Genomic DNA, 7150 nt, shown 5'->3' on the forward strand with positions numbered 1-7150 from the left:
CAGGGTTTAATTGATATGTATATTGATAACCAGGTGAAAATACAGATGACATTGACAACATTCAGCTCAATTTTCAGGAATAAGTAAGATAAACGCTATTGAAGAGGAATAGTGATGGAAATTTTGATAGTTGTAGAGTAGAGGATGGCTCGATTGGACAGATTGCCAATCTTGCGGCCAGACGATTGGGTGCAACCGTCAATATTCCAAAGAAATGTTGGTCCCAGGACAATGATATGATGCCACATTGTTGACCTGGAAGAGCATGGTTTGTCAGGAAATTGTGTCCGAAAAGGTTAGGTTCCCAACAATTGTTCAGTCAATGGCAAGGGGCTCAAATTTGCTCATGAAATGCATCCATGCATTATTGGCATACTAAAACCCTCAGAGGTATGTCNGACAATGATATGATGCCACATTGTTGACCTGGAAGAGCATGGTTTGTCAGGAAATGCATCCATGCATTATTGGCATACTAAAACCCTCAGAGGTATGTCCTGAGTAATTTGACAAGGGAGTCATTGACCGCTTTCAGGATGAGCTGGGGGAGCTGGGACGCCATAAGCGAAGGCCATAGACAAAGATGAGCGCTGGGAAGGTCCCCGCATCCTTGACTTGTTGATAAATCAATAGCAAAATATAGGAAACGGGCAGGAGAACGGCAATAAGGGGCTGGATTGTCTTGAAGCGTGGGCCTCAAAGTGCAGAGGATCAATCAAGGCCGTATGTGTCGGCCAAGGGCAGAATGACGGCTATGACTACAAGTAATAAGCGGCCAAGAATCTGTAGAGGCGGATGATGCAGTTGCCTCTGATCTGATCTAAATTGAATCAGTCTTTGGATGAGGTAAAGTAATCCATCCACCACTTGCTTGACGAGCTCAAGCCATGTTCACGGCAGGGATGTGGGTCACTCTACTGCTTGAGCAACCATAAAGTAAAGAGTAGTACCGTGGCGTCAAACAATTGATAAATGGATCAAGGCCGGGCAAAGGACTCGTTCATGTGTGAACAGGTACATGAGAAGGAAAACAGTGGAAAGACATTCAAACGGTCGATTGGTTTTGACACCAATTGACACACCCAAATGTTCTAACTAGGGCACATGTTGAATGAATCCTCGATTTACCACTCTGATTCTTGCGTCCTTCTCGAGCATTGAATGATTGTTTTGCCCATGTAGCAAGACGTCATCAGCGTTATCAACAGCTGAACTCGATGTAAGACACCCACTGAATTTGAAGAGGCAAGCCCACTGGGCAGCCGAAGCAGCCTGAAAACCGTTCCAAGTAGGAACTTGCCCCAACTTGGGTTTGTACACAGACACTTCAGGGGAAAATGGTGTGGCCAAACTTACGCAAGAAATTATATACCCTGGCAAATTAAATCAGCTTATGCAAGAAAGGCAATGATGTGCACCAACACTAACGCAGCAATGTGGCTTTGGTTCAATGACTGGTTTGTTTCTGGCAATCTAACTTTAGCTACGAACAAAAAATCCTCATTTTGCGGTTTTCCTGAGCTAACCATCTGGGCTCTTTATATTAGTAGCGGATCTCTGCTTGGGTTAAGCTTGCCCATGGAGGTCTCAATTTAACTGGAGGTCTATCAAATTGTCGCCGTATACCCCGGTAGGCTTTGATCTCATTAGGAAACGAGGCTAAAATGATGAGTTAGGCCTTACCTTGGAGCGGTTTTCACCCTCCAGCCTGTTTAAGAGGTTGCTGCTGATTATTTCCAGTCAATATAGCCCAATTTTCATGTATATTGTTGTTTATAATTCAAGATGATTGACATTGGAATTCCAGGATTGTGTAGTTGGCCCCTTTTTCGCTTTGTAGTTAATAAAACACGTCTGATTCACTTTCAAGGAGTGCTAGGATGTTTCTGGCAACCACTCACATCAAGGATATTTTGGAACTTTACATGAATTCTTTCCACTTGTAATTTTTATTCCAACAAGTCAAATTTCATGGTTTGTCCATCTTGTATCACCCGTTTACTTCAACTTAACTTGGACAGCTGAAAAAATTGAATGATAGGAAAAAAATCCTAGCAGACAGGAATTTCTCAAGCTACAGCTTAAAACTAGCCATGCTCCTCCCTATAATTTCGAATGTCTATGGCGAGGGAATTTGCTTGGCTTGGAAAGCGTGACCATGATGTTTCCAATTTCTGGTCGGGAGGTTGAGTTCAATGGTTTCTAAAATTTCCGTTATACTATTAGGGTACATTTGGCGTCGTCAAATATGTCCAGTGTAACGTCGTCCATGGCTTGCCCAAGTTCTAGTCACAGAGCATATAATGACTAGACCTCGCATAGCACAAGGAAAAATGCGAACGCTTGCCTTTATCAGCTGGTAAATAAATTTAGGGGTACAGTGACTCATGCTTTTTCATCCGCCAGCGTGGCCGGATTCAGAGTGATTTTGTCACTGATAGCGCTTGTTGAAGGCCCAGCGATTGTAGGTCGTTAGTACTGATAAGGTAGTCACCCTCCTCTTTTTTGGTGTACCGAGTTGTTGACACAAAATACATTTTCCTCTGCACTGAGGTCGCGTCGGGCCAATGCGACATCTAGTCGTTATATGATCTGTGGTTCTAGTACTTGGTACTGATGGGGATCAAACAAAAAATCACCGGAGGTTGCAAGTAGGGCTACCAATTTACATTTTCAATGGCATGCGGCATTACTATAGGAAAATCGAAAACGCGTTAGTAAGAAGTAACCCTGATTTTTCTCCGATCAAACCAGGGTCATCTTTTCGGTCAAGCCTAATATTCTGTGATATGTTAGAAACGGCCTGTGCTTTGACTTTCCTAACTTTCTGGCGATCCTGATTTTGAAAATTTGTTTGATCCCATCACTAGTACTTGGCCAAGCTTTGTTTGTAAACAAGTAGAACTTGGGTGCCTGTGATGACTTGCTACTTGCCCTTTTCCCATCAGTACTTATCACAGACAAGCTCATTTTTGTTGACGTTCCCATTCTCTTACTTTAGTCTCTATATTTTAGGCCCTTGTTTTTGACCGTCTTTTGTCAACTGAACGCGTTCACAAACTAACGTAATTCCATGGAGTAAAATCAAAGGCAACATGCCCAGCCAAACCGCAATGCGCACGCATAAAATTTTGACATTTGCTTCATTTTACCTGCTTGTCTAGGCAAATAGCCTTGTGGTATTGAGCAATTTGATAGTGAGTCCGAATAACACAGAACATGTTCATTTTGTTGGGGTTTGCAACACAGCCCACTCAAAATCACTCGATTATTGAAAATCCACTGGGAGGATGGTGCGAGTTGACTGTGTGTTCTCGCACCCCAAAATGGCCAAAATCAGGGTGCCGGACCACATTTTTCCTTGAATGTCCTTCACTTGACATGCCCTATTGAAAAGCAACTGAAAAGGTATTTTAATCCTGCCGTAAGTTATCTATCTGTACAGGGTAAAAAAATCGATTTATTTGGATAAACATATTAGGACGGGGCGGGGGTTTTCCGCATGGGGGTACGGAATCCGGGCAATGACGGATGGGCGGCAGAATAGGGCTTGTCAAGTGAACGCGTTTATGAACAACTGACGTTATTCCATGGAGTAAAATCAAAGACAACATGCCCAGCCAAACACCAATGTGTATGCATTGAATTTTGACTCTTATTTCATTTCACCTGCTCGTCTAAGCAAATAGCATTATGGAATTGAGCCAATTTGATAGTGCATTCACCGGATTACACCAAACATGTTCATGTTGTTGGGTTGTGTAACACAGATCACTCAAAATCACTCACTTATTGAAAATTCAATGTGGACACAGTGCAAGTTGGTTGTATTACTGATTACTGTTACTGTAACTTCGTTAACACGCCTTGCAAATTTGATGCAATAGTTTAAATTTTGGCATTGATTGAACTCTTAAATGATCAAAAGATGATTTTACCACTAAATCAAAACAATGTGCCCAGTAAAAATAAACAAGTAAAACTAATTGATGGCGTTGGCAATGAAAGTGTTTAGGTCATATTGGTAGTGCCTGCTTACCAATGCAGTTATGCTCGGTTCCAATTGTTCCTATCCAGACAAACCGAGTCAAAGTATCTTGATTGTATTTAATTACAGCATGAGTTACTACTTTTAACAAATAAATTGGCGAACCTGCGGTCATTCCTAATGACGAGGCAAATAATCAATGTTAGCTGTGATGAGTACTGGTGAGTGCTGACGGGACCATGTGGCTCCGTCACAAACAAACGAAACAATGACCACACTCGGCCGCGATGATGGCCTCGGGATGAAACCTGCAATATTGGCCACTGGAAAGTTGTCCCACTTCGTGATAATGGGAGCTTTGACGAGTCCACATTTTGATGAGATTTTGGCTGTGCGTTGTGATCAATCTGGATTCCAGGCAACAGTATTTTTGGTGTTTGTACATATGTATTTGTCCCCCAAATGTTTCATTAGACTTGAATTAGCGCTCTCAATGTCAAATGTGGAGACGATCTAAATGCTAAGCTATGCTATCTATATTTGGCATATACCCATTAACCATTTATATTTGAGAATAAGCAACTGTAAGGAGCAATGCCATTCCAATTTTTGACGTGGAATGGTTAAAGTATTGAGGATTTTCATTTTGGTCACAAAGTCACTGTATGGAACTGCATGCAATCAGCTTCTGCCATTTAGAAACGACTAATGCCGTGAGATATGGTTGTTCGTTTTATAGAGAGAAAAAAGTTCGTATTTATTTTGCATTAGAGGAGAGGTAGGTCACGGCATGTTCAAATTCAAAACCAACAAGAAGTTCGCTTGTAAATCAGGCTAAAAAGTCTTGAGGACGTTTACTCTATGTCAAATTGATCAAAATGCAGGACTATCTCGCGTATGGCTTGAAACAAGTCCTTTTCAAATTGTTTTAGCCAAACATCCTCGGGATTTTCTACCTATTTTTGAGCGTCCACTCCCAATTGACATAGTTTTTGCACCATCTGCATCGGTGCATCCCCAGAGATGCTCAAATTGTCCGTTAAAGTAATGACCTGTCCGTCCAATGACTCTTTGCGGCTAATCTCTTCTTCTAACTTTGAAATCATTTCAGCCAATTTCTTGTCTTTCTCTGTCGCTCGACGATGTTCCTCCTCCTTCTCTCGCTTTAGCTCGTGCAACCTTCGGACGTCTGCGTTCGTGTTCCGCCCTTTTCCAAAATTCTGAAAAGATGGGGCAAAGTTCAAAACATGTTCAAGATAACTGCAAGATTGATTATAACGGACCAGTCATAACTTGAAAAGACTTGCGGTGCGCACCCAACTGCCTTGGATAAAGACATTCTGGTTGTGCATCCCTTCTACAAATATTGACTGTGAACAAGCTTCCTGCCAAATCGGCCCGCTCTTGGTCAAAGCAACTCTGAGGCACTTTTCGAGAAAAAAAAAGAAACGCAAATCTCTTCAATGAAAGGCAGGTCATGCTTATACTATTTACTTGAAAAGTGGTTCGTTTCAAAGTCTTGTTGTCAAAAGCTGATGTGCCCAAGAGCAGGCCGAAAATGCGAATTTTATGTAAACCCAAAACTTCAATTGAAAAGACATCGTTGTAGGGTTCAAATGACGTCATGTAAACCTACAAATCTACGAATAGTTTTTGATTTTTTTGTTTCCATTCGCAATCCACATATCTGGAAGTCCGTGATCCATATTATCAGCACCAGTATTTGTGCTTCAAATTGCAATGCATGCCTTTACAGATTAGTGCAGTTTGTAGTTTTGGCCCCGCATTACCACCATGACTCGATATCCAAATTCTGTTTGCTCAACCAAGCCGGTAATTTGAAATAATGGGCAAATTTCATCCCAAGAATGTTACAACCTTATATTTTTGCTCCAGGGAATAATGAGTCTTTCGGGGGAGGTGGAAATGCCAAACAGCCCTCCCAAATCGACTCCCCGAGAACCATGATTTAAGTTGTGAAGAGGCAATACTCTTTCAAACTCTAGTACAGTAAAATCGGATATAGGAGCATATTGGACATAAGAGCAAGATTGTGAATCCCCGATTCAATAATATATTACAGTAAAGTACCATCAGATATAAGAGCGCAAAAATTTGGGCCACATCGGATGTGAAAGTAGAATTGTAAGTGGCAAAATGTTTTTTTTTCCCCGAGCTCCAAAATGAAGTTTTCGATGGAAACTGCTTGAGCCATTTTTAAAAAGCAGGTTTTCAGCCGCTTTCTCATCAAAAAACCCAGTCAGAAAGCCACTCTCCTTGCCGATTTTGACAAGCTACCCAAGATGAGCCTGACCGAAGCCGTCATTAAGTTGAGAGTTAAACACGCTTCTCTTGGATCTTTTTAGTTTTTTTTTTCAAAGTTCATAGCAGTTTGTAATTCTGTGACCAATTAACTACGTACTTGGTGCGTAAATATACAGCCAACAGACTGCCCTCCTGGCATTTTCTTTCATTTTTCTCGATTTTTATGACTGCATTTTGTTTGGACCGCAAAACTACGTTGATTTATAGCTTATCTGTCATCAGTTTTGTCTGACAAATGGCAATATTAGACAAAAATATGTTATTAAAGGTTTCAAAAAGTCTGCCGCAAAATTAAGAAAAATTTAAAATATGAAAAATAAGTCAAAAAATGGCTTTTTTCGGCTAAAAAGGAATTTTTAAAGCATGTTAATAATGACTGATTCTGTGACAAGATATCATATTGCAATGCTACATGAACCATTCTTATCGGTTGCAAGGGCCCGGGGGCGCTTAGGCCGCAACGCAACCCAAAATTGGAACACCGATTCTTGTGTACGAGGTTTAGATTCTCCGTGTAACGTTTCCAGCTGGCCGTACGTCGCCTCCCCTTTTTCGCCGGTACGGAAGATGCCCGCCCGCACTAGACTATTGCCATGTTTCCGATATCTCTATCCGAAGATTGATACAATTGTAGGCTATTGTAGGCCAATCAGTTTTTCAAAACATGTGCCCGAACAGCTCAGGTCATTTTTGTGTAAGTTATTTCGTCAAAGCCTTACGTGACTGAAGATTAAAGGCTTTTGGTGATTGATTACCGATTGAGATTCCATGGTGGCTGGATGGGTACGGGTAGGTACGGGTACGAACTGAAGAGAAATTCCTGAGTGCGGCTTCTCA

The 7150-nt window shown here is 41.5% G+C and overlaps 2 long non-coding RNA genes across 2 annotated transcripts; both read right to left on the reverse strand.

The window, feature by feature from the left end:
- On the reverse strand, positions 1 to 3322 carry LOC131881919 (uncharacterized). Its single transcript, XR_009373419.1, has 2 exons — positions 3153 to 3322; positions 1 to 255 (listed from the first exon to the last, which is right to left on the reverse strand). It is a non-coding gene; the product is annotated as an uncharacterized LOC131881919 (long non-coding RNA).
- A 1397-nt stretch (positions 3323 to 4719) lies between these two features.
- Positions 4720 to 7150, reverse strand: LOC131881915 (uncharacterized). The gene is made up of 2 exons (XR_009373416.1): positions 7069 to 7150; positions 4720 to 5208 (listed from the first exon to the last, which is right to left on the reverse strand). It is a non-coding gene; the product is annotated as an uncharacterized LOC131881915 (long non-coding RNA).

Source organism: Tigriopus californicus, chromosome 6, assembly GCF_007210705.1.
Source record: "Tigriopus californicus strain San Diego chromosome 6, Tcal_SD_v2.1, whole genome shotgun sequence".
In the NCBI taxonomy this organism is placed as follows: domain Eukaryota; kingdom Metazoa; phylum Arthropoda; class Copepoda; order Harpacticoida; family Harpacticidae; genus Tigriopus; species Tigriopus californicus.